Source organism: Ctenocephalides felis, unplaced genomic scaffold (assembly GCF_003426905.1).
Source record: "Ctenocephalides felis isolate EL2017-DRISC unplaced genomic scaffold, ASM342690v1 CF-g0.4_SCAFFOLD_00845, whole genome shotgun sequence".
In the NCBI taxonomy this organism is placed as follows: Eukaryota; Metazoa; Arthropoda; class Insecta; order Siphonaptera; family Pulicidae; genus Ctenocephalides; species Ctenocephalides felis.
The window spans coordinates 14,994,388-15,012,980 of record NW_020536999.1 but is presented as its reverse complement, the minus strand read 5'-3'; positions in this window follow the sequence as shown (position 1 = coordinate 15,012,980).

Here is an 18,593-nt window from a genome sequence, read left to right as displayed (position 1 = left end):
AGTTTTGCAGATGAATGCAATTAATATTTGTTCTATCTGCAAATATTTCTCATTTAACCCAGTCATTCATCTGTCGGAGGAGTGTGTTTGAGAATAATTCGAATAATTCGAATGTGGGTGAATATGAATATGAATAGCAATCGCAATGTATGCAAACATTCGTGTTCGTCCCAGGTGTGTTCCTTGTCCAGGTTATTGGTATTGGTGTATTGAAAAGTTCAGAAACCTTTCCGTTGGAAACAGAGAAAGTTGAAGACGGGACGACGGTCAACGAACTTGTGTATATTTCACGGTTTAGATTTTAGTGAACGACCTCAGATTGCGTTCGTTTATTGGTATTTGTATTTGTATGTCGATATGTAATTGTAAAATGGTAAAATGGTATGCGGTGCTAAATCGCATTTTAAATTTGTCAATGTAGATTGCTGATTGGAATATCCCGTATTGATATCGATAGTTATCGGCGCAGCGAATTATCGACGGGTCGATGACAACGTTGCAATATTGTTTTTTTTTTTGACACGACGTCTGGTACTGCTATAGAGCATCCAGTTTTTTTACATCATCAGTTAAAAAACTAAGTGTGAGTTGCCTTAAGGCAAGTTGCATGATATAGTAACTTGAGATTCAGTAAAACTTCCAGCTACATTTCATTGTAGAGATCGTGCTAGAGATGCGTTTTTGCTGGCTTTCAAAAAATTGTCACCTCGATTTTTTACCACAATGGGACAGTCAGAAGGTAAACAGTTCCAAGGCCTGTTTTTTAATTTAAAAGGATTTCACGAAAATAGCAAGGGCTTTCACTAAATATTACTAAAAAATTAACCGTTTAAAGTACGTGTATTATAATACGAGAATCAGTTCTTAGAAAGAGTTATGAATTTGGGAACAGTAGACCCTCTGTTGAGTGCGGAAAAACACTAAAACAAGAGATATATTAAGAACGATCTCACGCACCGTATGCGTGCGGAGTAGTAAATATGTAAATCCTCGGTTAAGAGTTTTTAAGCTTGAGAATTAAATTAATTAAATGGATTATTATATTAATCAAGTGCGTTAAATTAATAATTATTTAAAACTTTGTTTAATAATTGAAAACAGAAAAGAATGTAAAAAAATAAAATATGAAATTATAATTGAAATTATAAATCCTCATATCATTTTATCATTATAGTGATAACCTGATTTGATTACAAATTCATGTTGGCACAAATTTAAATTTTGTTTTAACTAACTTTTTTGTAACAATTCGATACTAGAAAAGAATGTAGAAATTAGTGATAAAATGATTGAATATGGTTGTGACAAATTAAATTCTGTTTTAACTAATATTTTTTTTCGACTTATGATTGTACAGCATGTCATTTACTTCAACAAGCTTACATATAATTCTATATTACATAAAATCGATCAGCATAAAAGTACAAATGTATATATAAAAAATCACAAAATGCGTAATAAATACTTTTGCATAAGAGAGTAAAAATAACCAGATTTAATAATATTTGGAAATTCAACTGTAGCAAGTATAATTTATGTGTGTGCGAGAGAGAACTTTTTTTTATCAATAATTATCGACTTGACATTTTGGTACATATAAATATACATATACATATATAAATATATACATATTTTATATACATACAAATATATTGTAAAAAAGTTCTGAGGCTTCATCAATTTACTAAAAGTAAATTTAAGTAATTTAAAAAAACTATTCAAAGTTGCGTACGTTTTTGGGTTTCAATTTGATTGTGGCATGAATTAATTTTGGGCTAGGCGTAAGTGACATTTAGTCTTAGACAAGCTGCACGAGCTTTCCGATATGTGCATTAAGTAATATTCATCAGTAATTTATTTAGATTTAATTTTGACAAATTTGGTCATCCATCTATTTCTCTATTTTTTTTCAAATTTCTAGTTTATTCTGGTTTCCAATATTTCTGCACAGCACGAATCTTCTTCGACATCGAACATAGTGGGACACAAACAATAAAAAGCAATTCAGGTTCTTTTTACGACATGCCCGAATATGGTTAGTGGCATTCTGCTCCAATGTGCGTGTACGCATTTCACATATCGAATATCAATGTTTATTGCATTGGAGAAAAAAATATAATGTGAGCAAATACGTGCCGAAGAAATAAATTCGAATGTGCCAGCCAACTTGAATTTTAATTGGCTTATTAGTAAAAAAATACGGTTGAAGACAGCTTTTTTGGCACTAATTGTCAATGTCCATGCTTAATATGATTTTCTCCCACGTATTAAAATTTAAATTTCGGAATAATATTAACTGTCAATTGTCCTGTGAGCAAAACGATAAAATGATTTTTTTTCATTAGAAAATATTATAATTTAGAAAATCCTTATACAAAATCGTCGGCTTATAGGTAAAGTAATTAGTAATTTTTCAAAAAGTTGTTTGACTATTATTTAAGTCTTTAAAGACTTTTTAGTACATTTTACAGTTCTACTTATATTTTTGCAATTTATTATTTTATTAATCTATTTTCCATGCGCTAAATAAAAGAAAGAAATTTTTGTAAAAGAACTTGTACAAGATACTTGTTCGCGTAACTTATTTGATATTAATTACATAATCCATTATTATTTTAGTCGTGCTTTGAAAAGCACTCCGAGCTAATTCAAACTTAGGAATAAATATAAACGCCATTTGGGCTAACACCGTATAATTTACTTCGTTATTTATAATTGGTTACATAATTTAGCATTGGATTTGCTATACAAAACATCTCAGAGTTGTAAGAAATTAAAGCAAAGTACCTTATATATCCTGTATATAAGTTTTTTATCGACGATTTCGAGAGCATGGATCAGCCGATTTGAATGATTCGGCCGATGATCAATGCTGTACAGACAAATTTTTGACAAAGATCTAGCTGTTTCTAGCTTTATAGACTTCTCACTAGTATATACAGCCTCATTACCAAATTTAAATTTTTACTATTTTAAAATGAAAAAAACGTTAAAAACAAAAAGGTTGTAAGAAGATGGTATTTTTTTTCACTCCCACTTCAACTACCACTAATTTTTAAATTTTAACTTCTTTGTGTTTCAATTATTTCTTGTAATGGTGATAAATAAGTTATTAAAAAAGAGTCGTGAAAAAATAGATTGCCTTTTTACAATGATTTAAAAACTCCTCTTCACTAGAATACCCCATTAAATGGGGAGGGGGCTGCTTTAGAGGCTTGAAAAAAATCAATTTCTTTTTTGCGAAAAAATATTTTCCAAAACTAGCCAAGAATATATCCCAAAAATTTCAGAAACAAGTTCAAATTATTTTCGGAGTTACAAAAAAATAGTAAGCAAGCGTCAAGCATGCATACGAGAGGAACGAAAACTCCGAAACGCGATTTCTCGGTTTTACATTTTTACGATTTTTTCAAATTGGCGGGAAAGATAGGAAAAAAACTAAACATCCTATAAAAACGTGATAAATTCATTGGATTCAGGATTAAATTCTATTCTAGTTGAACCTAAAAAAACTTGAAAAAAGTTATAATTAACCCAGTTTTTCACCAATCTAAAGTCAATTTTGTATCAAAAAGCATGATTTTTTGTTCGAGTTCGATGATCTTTTTTTTATCATATTTATCGCACCCTTTGATATGGAGCGAACATCTCTAAAGCAGGCTCTTCCCTTTAAGGGGTATTTTTGCCCGGTTTTTGAATGTATAAAGGAAACATAATATTTTTTTGCTATAGATTTTTTTAACATTTGTTTATTGATATTTCATTATTACATAAAAAAAATTATTAAAGAAAAAAAAATAGAATTCACAAAGTTATGGGCAGTCAAGTGGGGCTCAAAAAAAGAGGGTGTCCTGGCGTACATGATTCCCAACACTCCTGGTGATCCGAAACATAAAAAATAGATGGATTCTTAATTATTATAGATGCCGCTATCGTATGAACCTTGGATAAGTCAAAAAAAAACTTTTTGTTTGAATGGCGGCAGTTTGAAAAAAAATGTTTTTTTTCATGTTTTTGTTACAATTCTGAATTTTTTAAAAATACTAAACGAAAAATTATAGTTTTGGGAAAGGTCCATGCGATAAAGCGATGTATAGAGAAGATCCTCTCCAAATTTGAAATAAATCGGTTCATTAGAACTCGAGATATCCTTACCGCCAGCTCGAAAAAAGTAGTTCCGAGAAAAAAACGTTCAAAGTTTTGAGACTCGGTCGGACCCGAACCGAGGCCACGTCACTAAAACGGATATAACTCAGGAAATAATAGTAATTTTGGAAAATCCTTTTAATGACATATTTTTGAATAATTAAACTTTGAAAATATGAAAAAAAAATTTTCGATTTTTTCAAAATTCTACAGTAGAATACCCCTTAAAGCACTATCAATAGTTTAACCAGTGCAAATATTTTGTCAATAGGCCCTAATAATTTATCATCATTGCCATCCTGTCCAGTCCAATTGTTGGAATCCGCTGCAATGCCCTATTGCCCACAGGCCGACCCGAGCGCGTCAGTCAGTCAGTCAGTCGGTCCTCCCGATGCCGAGAGAGTCAAGTCATTGCACGCACAGCGGCACAGCTTTACATACAGCGGCACAAGAAGAGCTCGCGGCGGCCCACGTTAGCGGCGTCTCTCTTCGGGAGCCGGATTTTGCAGTCGGCTACGACGGCTACTGGCCTATTGACACACCGTCCGCAAACAAAAGACAAAACGACGGCGAGCAGCCGGTCGGTCGGTCCTCTCGAGAAACGGTAAGCGATCAGCTGTGCCTCAATCGCTCTCGGGTTCAACGAACCAAAGGAAACTCTCGCAGACTCATAATATCAGTGCCATTACACACAGTATAGTACTCACACCGCTACGGACTCCGTATAGTATCCGATACAATGATACAAATGTTACCTACGCTACAACGTACAACGGAGACCGTTTCGCGTTTCGCGGCTTGCGTGCGTGCGTACGAGTAAAGTAAGGGCTTGTGCTCATGACCGGGACAAGTTTTACACAACGACATTACTTGATCATGTGTTGGTCTAGTGTACGTCATTATATACAGCTGTAAGTATAATTTTGATACAGACATCTTCATCGGTACAGGTAGAAACTGAACTTTTTGCCCCGTATCTCCGAAACAACTGGACCTCACTTTGCCAAAATCTAATTAGCACGCCTTTCCATGAATATGAAAGGGGGCGTCCATTATTCACGTGAGCTAGTTTAAGGACCCCCCCTCCCCCATGGTGATACGTGGTGATATTCAAAATTATCCCCCCCTCCCCCACCAAACATCACGTGTATTTTTAGTTACGTGAAAAAACAAAATTTTTGATTCTTTTTTGAAATGTTTGAATTTTTTAAGAAAATCAATTAAAAAATAAATACACGTGATATCTTACCATACCCCACCTCCACAACGTGCTATTTCGTCTAACCCCCCCTCCCCCTAAAACCTCACGTGATTAATGCACGCCTCCAAACGTTGTTTTTAGAAACCATGAAATCGGTTAATTCCTATTTTCGACAGAAATTTTGTAAATATTCTTATACACGTCATTCTCATATACGTCATTTTTCTAATAATTAAACTTTTTTTTTATAATTATCACGTCTTCAATGAATAGGATCGATGTTTTTTTGAATCATGTAATCGGTTGATCAATGCTCTAGACGAAAATTTGTATCCGCACATAATACATACATACTTACAAACATACATCATTTTTTCTAAGTTATGCCAAAATCTTCTGAACGTAAAAATATACATTCTTCATTTTCGATTTTCTGCGATTATTATAACTTAGACTATACTTAGACTTGCGATTATTAGAACTATAACTATTAGAAGTTACAATCATTTTTATATTTCTACCATAGAAGAATTTTATGCAGAATTGTAGTGTAGAAGTTGTAGAACTTTTGGTAAAGATATCCAATCCAATCCGATTATTTGTGAATAAGACAGATCCAACAGTTCCTATTTGACATGAACACAATAGAATATTTTTTATAAAAGATTCTAATAATTTACTTACTATTTCACTTAAATTTTACCAGTAAATAAAATACTTTTAAGAATCAATTACGTTATAAATCCGTATTAATTTTCATACAATTGATTCTGTATCACGTTTCTTCGGTCTATGAAATTATTAGTATAACGAATAAATTATACTTTAAGCGATAATAGTGATAATATTTATTAATTTTGATCACTCCCAAAAATTGTAAAAGTTTTCAAAAAAAATTTTTTTTAAATAAAATGTGATTTTTACGAATATTACTTTTAAATTTTAGAATTTGAATACTATTTCATTATTAGTAACAATCAATCAAAACAGTTTTTTCATTATTATCCTATTAATCACGACAAAGGAGGTATAAAAAATCATGGAATAACACAAGTGGAGAGAGATCTTGTAAGATAGCATGTGTATCTATTTTTTTACCTAATTTAAAAAAAATCCAAAAATTAAAAAAAGATTAAACAAGAATTTTGTGATTTGCTATATGTACTAAAGATCCATAGTACCGATGGGGAAGGAGGAGTCCAAAAATTCTTAAAAATCGGTCACGTGTTTAATAGACGGACCCTTATATAGTTTACACATTTCAATGTTTTAATTATAAACAGTTTATATAACGTAAAAAATCGAGAAAATTATAGACAATGGGTAAATAGCCTAAGAAAACCGTTTCGCTTGCATGCGTATGAATGCGATAACTCCGTCATGTGCGTAGCGACGTAGACGCTGCGTAGCATTGCGTAGGCTTTGCAAAAGAACTAGACAGACAGCCCGTAATTATTTTACTAAAATAGAAACAACTTGTGAGTAGCACTTTGCCTTAAGGATAGTTGCATTATATAGGTTCCCGATACTTATACATGATCAACTTAATAAGAATTGATCAGTTATTTAGGTAAAATGTTCAGACTAAATGTTATTTCGACAATAAAATTTATGCTTTCTCTAAAAATTCATTTTTCAAGTATACATAAGAAATTGGAAAATGTATAACTTAATTTAATTTGTTTAACACATTTTATTTCATCAATTTCGAGTTCTAAAAACTCATTTTATTTAAGTGTGGATCGATTTTTTGGCGAAAACAACCTTCTCATTATTTCTATATTTTTTAGACAAAAACCTACAGTTTAATATGTTTCTAATTTCAATTTCCAGCAGTAAACCTATGGCCAATTACGATACCATATAAAAATTCACCAAATCCATTCAAATAATTATTTTGTCCCATATAGCAAAATTTTTAACAATCGCCCGGATGTTATAAAACGTCGGACGCCAATGATACTGCGTGTCCATCTTGACATCTTGTAAAGTTGAATAACTGTATTTCGGTTGGTCTTGGCTGAGTTCAACGACACGGAGTATTGACACACTGTACGTACATGTCATATATATCTGCTTACAAAACATTGTAGTTTAGGCTTATTTCACACCATCGAGGAACTCAATTGACAGATCTACAAACCAAAAGAAAGAAAGCAACAGTACCTGAAGACCGAGGTAAAGGACATTATAGGGGGCGTCGTTAACCACGTGATCAATTTTTTAAGGATTTTTGGAACCTACGCCCCTTTCCTCTCCCTTGGTGATACTTGATGATATTCAAAATTAGCAACCCTCCCTCACCAAACTTTACGCGTATTTTTAGTTATGTGAAAAACATGTAAAATTTTTGATTTTTTTTTTGAAAATGTTTTTGTTTTTTTTTAAAAAAAATTCAAGTAAAAACTAACACACGTGATAGCTTTCTATACCCCTTCCTCCCCCATGTGATATTTCATGATTTTTTGCCAAATCCCCCCTCCCTAAAATCCTCACGTAATTAATGGATGCCCCCTTATTAAAATACCAATTACACTTTTCTACCAAGCAGAACAAGAATCAGCAGGATCTTATCACCATAAGTTCAAGTATATTGAGAACTAGGAAAAACATGCCATTCTTATCACTTTTCTACCAAGATCATAAGCAACAGTCAAAGACATTGACAAACCAACTGAAGTATATTTCGTGCAGAAAATAAGGAAATAAGTGCTTTAAAATAGCATCAATATCACAAAGGAGACCACAAGCAACGGCCAAAGACAATAACAAGTTCTTGTACAAGTATGTTATCAGCAATTAACTGCTCTGTTTGGAATAATATTAGTCAAGAATTAAAAATCATTAAGATGACCATACAGAGTACCCCAACTTACGAGTGTTCCGCCAAAGAAGCGTCTCGTTTGCTTCGAAATACGAACAAAATTCGAGATGAGTTTAGAGGAAGTAGGAGGTTTTTCGAAAAATGTTAATGGCAAAATACTGAGAATTTCAAAAGTAGCAACAATAATTCTCCCATAACAGAAATATTATTACTGTTTTATGATATTGAATGATTTTCTAGTTAGTTATTTCATTTATATATTATTATAATTATATAAAAATAATGATTTACCCTCGTGAATATATGGTAACTATTTTAACGTTCCAAATTTTAACTTCAAAATCAGTTATAAAATGGTTATATAAATATATAAATATATATTGAGTTTGCGTTTTTCGCTTTTTTACATTTACGAAATACTATTTACTTTTATAACCATGGGTCCAAAGAAAATAGCCATGTCTCTTGAGTTGAAGTGTGAAATTATTGAAAACATCCAAGATATGTATTGTGTTTAAACAGAAGGAGTTAATAATAGGGTATAGGAGGGTATAACTCCAACTAAGGGCATTAAAATAATTCATAAGTAGCTTTCTGACCTCTAGAAGATTGCGGATAAAAATCAACCCGAACAAGTTGCAACAGTTCGGCCAATAGCAGATTGTCTGAAGCAAAAGTAGATTTTATCGAGAAGGTGGTAAAAAGTGTGTCCAAATAACATCCACGTCATTAGAGTCCTCTCACTCACGGATCAAGATTTAGACCAAGATTGTTTCTTGTACAGAGAATCAGGAAAACAATCACCTGCAAACTATAAGGTCAGGCTGAAAAAAATACCTTGCAAGCAGAATACAAGTTGCAATTCTGCAATTATGAGAATTGGAATATCTCTTGCACTTCTCTACTCAATTCCCCTTCTACCTGGCATTGTCACAGGCTATTTTTTTTTTTTTCGAGGAAACAATTTCATTTCTTTTGCACCCCTCACGAACATCTGATCTGCCTCAGTTAAAGTTGGTTAGAGTGATCAGAAAAGCGAGTGGATCGCATGGTGTGAAAAGAGACTATTAAACTCTGCTCTTTGCGAGTTTGCATTCGATAAAAAAGAGAGAATGATCTGAAATGTACACAGAGAACAGAGAACAGAGAACGACATGGCAGAAGTACAACAATGGTAGCAAATTGAACGACCTATATGCGGTGCGTGTTGTGTGTTGTGTGTGCCTCCTGAACACACTTTGGCACACTTTTTCGAACAATGTGCGGGCGCGCGTGCTTTGTGCTTTGTGCTCTCTGTCATGTCATGTGCCTGGGCACACACACACACACACATATATATATATATATATATATATATGTATATATATATATATATATATATATATATATATATATATATATACTAGATCAGGGCTTCTTAAAGTGGGTGGTCGCGACCCCCAGGAGGGTCTCGAGACTACTAAGAAGGGGTCGCAAAGACCTGATACTTTTCAATCATTATAAACAAAATTTTAAAATTAGTATTATTAGGCCGACTATTTTCACGATAATTTATGGCTTCTCAAGCTAAGCTATTTGGCCAATATTTTTGATAAAATCAATGATATGAATTTATCAATGCAATGTTAATATGTTTATGTTAAAAAATAAACTTGAGGCCTTTGTTAAAATAATTCTTATATAGAAAAACAGAGTAGAAAGTGGATCGCTCGAAATGTTTCCATTTACTGACGAGTATATAATTAGTAACAATATTTCAAAAAAAAAACTCCTATAACAAAAATTATAGTTACTCATTTGAAGAATATGGAAGTTTATATCCATAGGTATTTTCTCAATGATATCGATACACAACAATGGATTTGCAATCCATTTTCAATTGAAATGGAAGAAATTAATTTTTCAAACTTAAAAGCACAAGAAGAATTTACCGAATTAACAAATGATACTACCTTGCGACTCAGATTTTTTCAAGTGTCTGTGCATGAATTTTAGATTGAAATCAAATCATAATATTCCCTACTATCGGAAATGCCAATAAACAAATTACTGCCATTTTGTGCAACATATTTATGTGAATCAGCCTCTTCTACACTAACTTACATAAAATCAAAATACCGTTCAACTTTAATATACGTTGAAAATTTATTACGATCTGCACTAACTTAAATTGAGTCTAGATTTAATTATTTGTGTAAAAATAAATAATCACATTCATCACATTAATATTGTTTGATGTTTATAATAGGTTTTCATTGAAAAAATGTTACAAAATTTTATTTTTTCTATTGAATATGTAGATATAGTTTTATGTTTTCTTATAAAGAATTTGTTACAAAAGTTTATTTTTTCTATTGAATAAATAATATATATATATATATATATATATATAATATATATATATATATATATATATATAGTTTTATGTCAACGTTTCCAATTATATATAACATGAATGGGTACATATTCTTCAATCCTTATTTTATTTACATTGTAAAATAGTGCAATAACGGTTAATATATATTTTATTATTTGGAGGAGGGGGTCGTTTAAAATTCCCTAAGCTTGAAGGGGGTCGCTATATAAAAAAGTTTAAGAAGCCCTGTACTAGATGACCCGACAAGCGTTGTCCTGGACCCACGTCTACAATTCAGAAGTTCCAAATTCTTTAATATCCTATCCTATACTTTTAATATCCTATTGGATGTCTTGCGTTTGAGATTCATTTATGGTCTTAGCATAAGCAGTATAAGAAATTCAGAAAAAAATAGTATCAGTAGTAAAAAAAAAAACAGTATCACACTTGATTTTACCACACAACATAATTGCTTCAATAATTTAGTCTATAATTTTCATAATCTCGTACGATATATTAGTTGCTTTTTGGCTTTATAATTCCTAGAGTACATTTTCAATACATATCTTCTGAAAATAAAATTTCATTTTATGATTTTATTACTTTGTTTTAACTTTGCAAAATTTTGCTCGACAATGAAGTAAAATATCTACTATCTTTGAAAAGCCATTGCTCTTCAATATAAATTTTTACATCGTTTAAATTTAATTACCCAGCAAAATAAAAGAATCATAAATTTTTCACATCTGTACTTTAATTTTATAGTACACATGTATAACCCACATTCAGCATAATAAAAAAAATCTTAACATTTAATGAGTTTATAATATGGCCTCTCGAATTAGTGGCTTCAGATGTCTGGTGATGGCATCTCAATTTTTTATACCAAGTTTTATGATTCATTTATTCAAGAAATTCCAACGTATTTTCAGTGGCCATAAAATTTAGCTACAGCGTTGTTAATTACTTAATTAGTTAATAAATTTGACATACACTGATACGATGTATTAGAATGAGTGAACATCATAAAAAAGTTGGTAACATTCATTTATCAGTTAATAAAATTTAACTACTACAGCTCTGGGTTGCTCTTAAAAGCTCAAATTTTCAAACTACTTTTCTAATTTTTTCCGTGACAGTTATGATCAATACTACTCGTATCATTCCAGTTCGGCTTGACGTTGAGTTCTGGAACATATGTACTGTATATTATATGTATGTATATGTGTTCTTGATTCCATGATCCAAAATTTAACTCTTGCAAAAATGATATTAGTGAAAATTCTAGATAGATGAATTTCATTCCAATTATCTGCTCCTTAACAATGCTGTGCCTAAAGGCAAATCCAAGGCATGAAAAACATTGTTTTCAAGCCTTGGATTTTTTTATTCTTGTCTATTTTATTTAATTATTGCGTTTATGCTTCCACGTTTTTGTTGCCTATGCCTCAACATTCAATTCCCTGATTTTTATCTTATCGCCTAAGTCGTCGATCTACATTCTTCTCCATCTTGGTCTTTTTAATCCTTCTTATTTATCTCTGATATCGTCATCCAGAGCATTTTAATTTCCAATATGGGTTCAATAATGTGATGTTTATTTAATTCTCTTAAATTTTTAAGTTGTATAAAAAATATAATGAAATGTTTCCAAGTCCCAACTTCGTTCATGGTTAAATAAAATATTAGATGCATTTGCATTTGGCACTCCCACAAATTTAGCAGTTGTAACAGATATTACAATTAAAAAATTTTTTTTTCAATTAATCTTCTAATTGCAAAACTATTTATTCTAATTCTGGATTTAATGGAAAACTCAATTAACGGTAATGCTATATAACACTTTTCAAGTAGTTTATAGATTACGCTCGCCTTTTTTTGTAAATTATTAACTTTCCGAAAGAGAAGATTGTTTTTGCGAAAAAATCCAATTTGCTAATTTTGTTTTCCGGAGACCAAATTTGGAAAAAGTATTTGTGAGTGTACGTTTTTCTGTAAGCGAAAGTAATGCATTTACGCATACCAACCTAGGTCTTTTGTCTGGGTATGTTAAGCTCCATACCGCCTGGGTATAATACCGACTAAAAGCCTCGATTCTTTTATGGGGAGAGGCTCTAGAATTCTACAATTCCCACCTTCATTGAACTTTTGTCTTCAAAAAGGTCAATTTTGTCTAAAATTTTAAAAATCTCAAAAAACGATTTTTTCAGCTTTCTAAAAGAAAATTGAATCTTTTTTAAAAATCTTAATTTTTGGTACGGGAAGTTTTAGCAATTTGCCTTAAGGCACAATGCCAAATATTTTTGAGAATTTCAATAAATTTTTGTATATCGATGGACTACCTATTCTTAAATAACATACTAAAATATAGTTCTTTGAAAAGTGATACAATTATAAAAATTAAACCACTGTTTTTTTCAATAATGTGTATTTTAAAAATTTGTTCCAAATTTAATAATCTATTATAATTTCTCATATTATGATCACTCTACAGCAAGTCGTTATACTTATTAATCACTAATAAATTTATATATAGATTGAGTCGATTTTTTACACGTATTCTGTTTCACGTACAAGGCGAAATGCCACTTACAACTAGTTTTGTTATTATTTCTTCTAGCTCTCTCACGATATGAAAATCTCAATCAACAATAAAATTACACAACAATTTTCAGATAATTTTTGGGTTACACTGTTTCTAATCTTGTAATTCCTGTAAATGTATGTAACCTACTGTATCACATAAAATTCTAAAATCTCGTTTTGATGAATCATATCGGCTTGGATAATAATACAAGTTTTTTTTCGAACAAAACCAAAAAAGCACAACCTTATTATTTCTTTCTATTGTCTGATTTCGTATAGAAGGTAATTCATTTTTTTTTTCTTATTCTTAAATTTACATACTTATCACAGAATATGTGATAGTGTGTTAGGAGTACATCGTATAAATAGACTAGTGTTCTATTTAAAGTATGAAAAAAAATTCGACAATCTGTTTATAGATCAAAAACAGAGGTGTAGTCAGGCGAAACAAATAACGATAATAATAAATCTTAGAATAAATTGAATGAAACTAACGACATATGCATTTAGTTAAAAGTATTCATCAAAATTTGGCTCACACACAAACATACACATTTTTTTCCAATTTTGGTGTTAGAAGTTTCCATTCTTATTGAATGGAAACTTCAAAAGATATAAAACTAGCAAACCCTATTTTTGGGGAAAAACAAACAAACTTCTTCTTGGTAAAGATAAAAAATAAAAACACTAGATAAATCTGTTATATTTCTAAATCCGATCAGGCTATAGATTTCTGACAACTAACGAGCACCATGCCAAACTTTTGTGAAAAGTTTTTGATTTGGATGAAAATTTTTGTAATTTTAAAGAATCTAGGCCGATTATCGCAAAAGCTCATCGTCGAATGATATTGAAATCAGTGTTTTATTTGGTATCAAACGATTCAGAATGATTTGAAACATGAAATTAGCGAAACAGATTTTCTGGTTCAATCCAACTTCTTCTTCATAAGATCATGGTATGCTGTAACGAGTACAAACTAACAACTCGTGTAATTTAAATTTTTATTACTATATCTATTTCTATTATTCTTTTAAATCCATCACTGCCTTTTGATCTTCACTTTTTATAATATAGAAAGGTACAAGTAATGACCAAAACGAAATTCGAGAATTCTATGGGTTTGTTATGCGCACACGGGATGTAACACTTATGCCAAATGAATTAAGGTCGAAATTCATCACAGTTTTTAGGACCATTATTTAATACGTTTTTTTAAGTATGCCACTTATGCATAGTAATAATTTGTTCGATAATATAATGAATTTGAAGCTGATAATTCGGCAGAAACTTCGGAGAATCATGGTAAGAATTGAACTAAAGAATTGATTCGTATGAATATTGGAAACTATACATATTACCATATTAGGTATATCTCACATCTATATAAAAATTAATTAATTTATTTATTATCTACTCCAAGGAGTTTACAATTTTGCCAGAATTACATTACATACTGCTCACTTTGTCTTCTCGACGTTACCAGTAATTCTGAATAGAAATTTAAACCTTTAGTCAATTTGGTCATTTTCAAAGTTGGCCAAAATGTTCAGAAACCTCTGAAACGTGAAGATATGCAAAAATTTTCATTTTTGATTTTAGGCCCAATACTATAACTTACCCTACGTGAACTAGTTGAATGTGGCATTTTGCTTTCAGGTAAATTGCATGAACTTCCCGAAACGTGGAAATAATCGACTTAATCAATAAGAAATCAATATATAAATTTGTGAGTGATTTATAAGTATCGACTAAAATAACACTCGTTTAATTTTTATAATTGGACAACTTTTCAAAGGACTATAAAATTTTAGTATGATTAAGACTAGGTAGTCTAACAAAAATTCCTTAAAATCGTAAAAAAATAGGAATATTCGGAAAGAAGAAAAGCGAATGGGACCAATCAAGACAAAAGTTCAATTCATGTGAGAATTGTAGAATTCTAGAGCCTGTCCATAAAATAATTGTTTTGGTGGGTATTATATCTAGGCAGTATTGAGCCTGACATACCCAGACAAAAGACCTAGTCTGGTCTGGTTTAAAAACATCCACACACAAACTTTTTCCAAATTTGGTCTTATTCGATATAGAATGACCTGACATGTCGATAAAACATAAAATTAGCAAATCGTATTTTTTCGCAAAAACATAATCTTTTCCTTCGGAAAGTTAATAATTTCCAAAAAATGCCAACATAATCTACTTGAAAAGTATATTATAACATTGATGTCGGTACAGTTTTTCACAAAATTTCCCAGAAGAAATGTAATTTGTAATGAAATTTACTTTAAGTACTATAATATACAAGGGTGTTCTGCCTGTAGAATGATCTATGCATGTATATAAAGATATGTAAATTATAAATCACATAAGCATCTGACAATTATAAAAAATAGTCGAAATTAAATCTAAAACTTTCGTAACTGCAAAACGAAAGATTTTATCCGATAAGAGAAGGCCGAGCCGTGTAAAATATGCAAATCTTTTCGTCGGCCCCTCTCTTCTATCGAAATGTCTATTTTAACGGGCAATCAGTCGATTTTTTATGTCGGGTCCATCCATCGACTCGGTTTTGTAAGATTATTCAAATCTTGAATGATTGATGGCATCGACAGAGCGCCTTGTCTTAAATTTAATCAATTTTATACGATATTCAGGGATTGACAACCTAAGAAACGAATCAAAGAATTTCTATACAACATTTTATAAGCGAATTTATTTATTAACTTCCCAAAAGATGAAATTTTGTTTTCTTGAACTAGTCGAATTTGACCATTTGTACGAAACACCTACAGCTATTTGAGACAGAGATAAAACACTTTTGATACAGCTCGATAATACTAGAAGGTAATGAAAGGAGGGGTCTCAAAAATTTGCCATCTGACCATACACATGATTTTAGATTTTTAAAACAATGTGACAATCGTATGAACTACAAGTGAATTTTTTTTTCACTAAATAGTGATTGCCCGAAAAAATGGTATGTTCTCGATTTTCATGTTCATCATAGTATAAATCGCAATTTAGAGATGAACTTAGTTCATACTGAAGAGAAGCCTTTAGAAGACTCTGTACACATTTGAATTATATCCATTCCAGTAAAAATGGAGTATCATGAGTATCGTGAATTAAATCCGGTCCAGTAAAAATAGAGAAATCATGGGTATCGTATCGAAAAAGACAGTTTAGAGAAAAACGCGTTTAAAGTTTCACGAAGGAGTTGGGGAAACAGGCAAAGCTATATCTCCAAAAATAAATTAAATTTTGAAAAATCCTCTTGTGCCTACATTCTTGAATAGTTAAACCTTGAAAATGTCATAAAGAAAAAATAGATTTTTTTTAAATTATAGAGCAGATTACCATCATAAAATGGTAAATTTACTAGTAGGTTTTACTACTCTCTCAAGTAGATCTATGATAAACTAACTGGAAAACCAAAATATCTACTTAAATTGATAATTTTACAATTAAAAAAAAATAAACTAGCGGTGTATAGCATCGTGCTTTAATGCAAATTGCTAGAACTTCCCGTACGAAACCTAAGTTACTAAAAAAGACTTTGCAAAACTTTGAAAAAATTAGATTTTTGAGAATTGGGTTTGTTTTGTCCGCCAAATGGCAATATTTTTTAAAATTTTTATTGAATCTCCGCAGACGCTGGACCTGCCTTTACAAAAATTTTACCATTTGTTCTTTTCATCAATACAAGTGAAATGTTTTTGAATTATTTAAATCGGACGCTTCGTTATTTCAAAAAATACCATTTTTGGCACTGTTTGCCCCATATCTCCGAAACGGCTAGACCTGCCTTTGCCAAAAACTAATCAGCACTTCTCCTTATAAGTAGAAATCGAATGTTTTTTGAATTAGTAAAATCGGTTAATTCGTGTTCGTGAAATCGTCGACAAAAAATTGTATCCGCACATACACACACACGCACACACACATACAACCTTTTTTTAAGGTATGCCAAAATGTCCAGAAACCTCTTATAAATATCGCAAAAATATATAAAAAAATTATTTTCGATTATTTTGAATAATGTCGTAATCGCATAAACCACGAATAATTGAAAAAACACTGTTTTTTCACAAAATATGATCTGTCTCAAAATAAATTAAATTTTTTTACTACTTGTTTGATATTATCGAATATTCTAAAACTAGTAAAAGTCGGAAATTGGTGATGAGTTCATACTGAAGTGAAATCTATAAAGAAAAATCAATCTGTAAAAATTGTAAAGTAAATCGGTCCAGTAATCGTGGGCATCGTATCGAAAAGTCAGTTTCGTTTGAAGTTTCGAGGAAGAAGAAAACAAACGAGGGTTATAGTGGACAAACCGCTATATTTCCGAAAATAATTAAAACTTGGAGAATCCTCTTGCGCATATATTCTTCAACAGTTAAACTTTGAATATATCAAAAACAAAAACAAAATTGATTTTTCAAAAATTCTAGACCAGAACATCTCCTCAAACACTTTAAGTACTACCTGGAGGTAACTCAAAATTCTTGTGCATCGTTTTCAAACAATTTCTTATCCAGGTCTAATTCCTGGTCACGTGTACTCTGATAGATCAATCGTGAGATCGTTTGATCAATCGATTGGATTTGATTTACCACAAGATCTATCTCATCTCTCATCCAGTTACGTTCTCCGTGCCAAATCAGGAGAGTGTACGTTGAGCAACTTTTGTTCCATGTGCAAACACACGCACGTTCACGCATAATAAGTAGAATTGCTGAAAAAAAAACTATACGTGTACGCACCAATACCCGCAGAGAGAATTACTACATTTCTATGATGGATTTGACTGATTACAGGAGAGAAAGAAGTTTCCAAATATAGATACAACGTACACGGACGCAGCATTTTGCTTGGTAACAGAGAGGAATAGAAAAAAAACTGGTGGTTTTACCTGTTCAAGTAGAAATTTTGGTTTCTACGTTAGATGGTATTTCAGGTGTTAATTTTGAATAGTTGAAATTGAGTAGATATTTTGAGTTTCAAGTTAGTTTCTTTATCAGAGATCAATTTGGAATGGTTAAAAAATAGTAAAATTGCCAGTCTAAGTAGATATTTTTGTTTTCCAGTTAGTTTATCATAGATTTGAAAGAGTAATAAAAGCTAGTAAGCGATCAGTTTGAGGGGATAAAACAGATTTTTAATTTTTGTATTTTTGGCAGATTATGAAGAATATTATTCTCCAAACTTTTCTGCGATATGATTCTGAAAACCATTCTGTTTGCCTTGGATTCAATTTTGTGACAAATATTTTGAAGTACATATTATAACGCTGATATAGATGAACTTAATGGTATTCTAGTCTAGAAGTTTTAAGAAATCGTTTTTTTTTCTTGAAATTTTTATTGTTTAGCCTAGTAAAAATAAAATGGCAATGTTTAACTATTTAAAAATATGTGTAAGCCTTACAAATTTTATTAATCTATCATCCTCTGCCTGACATCAATAAAATAATT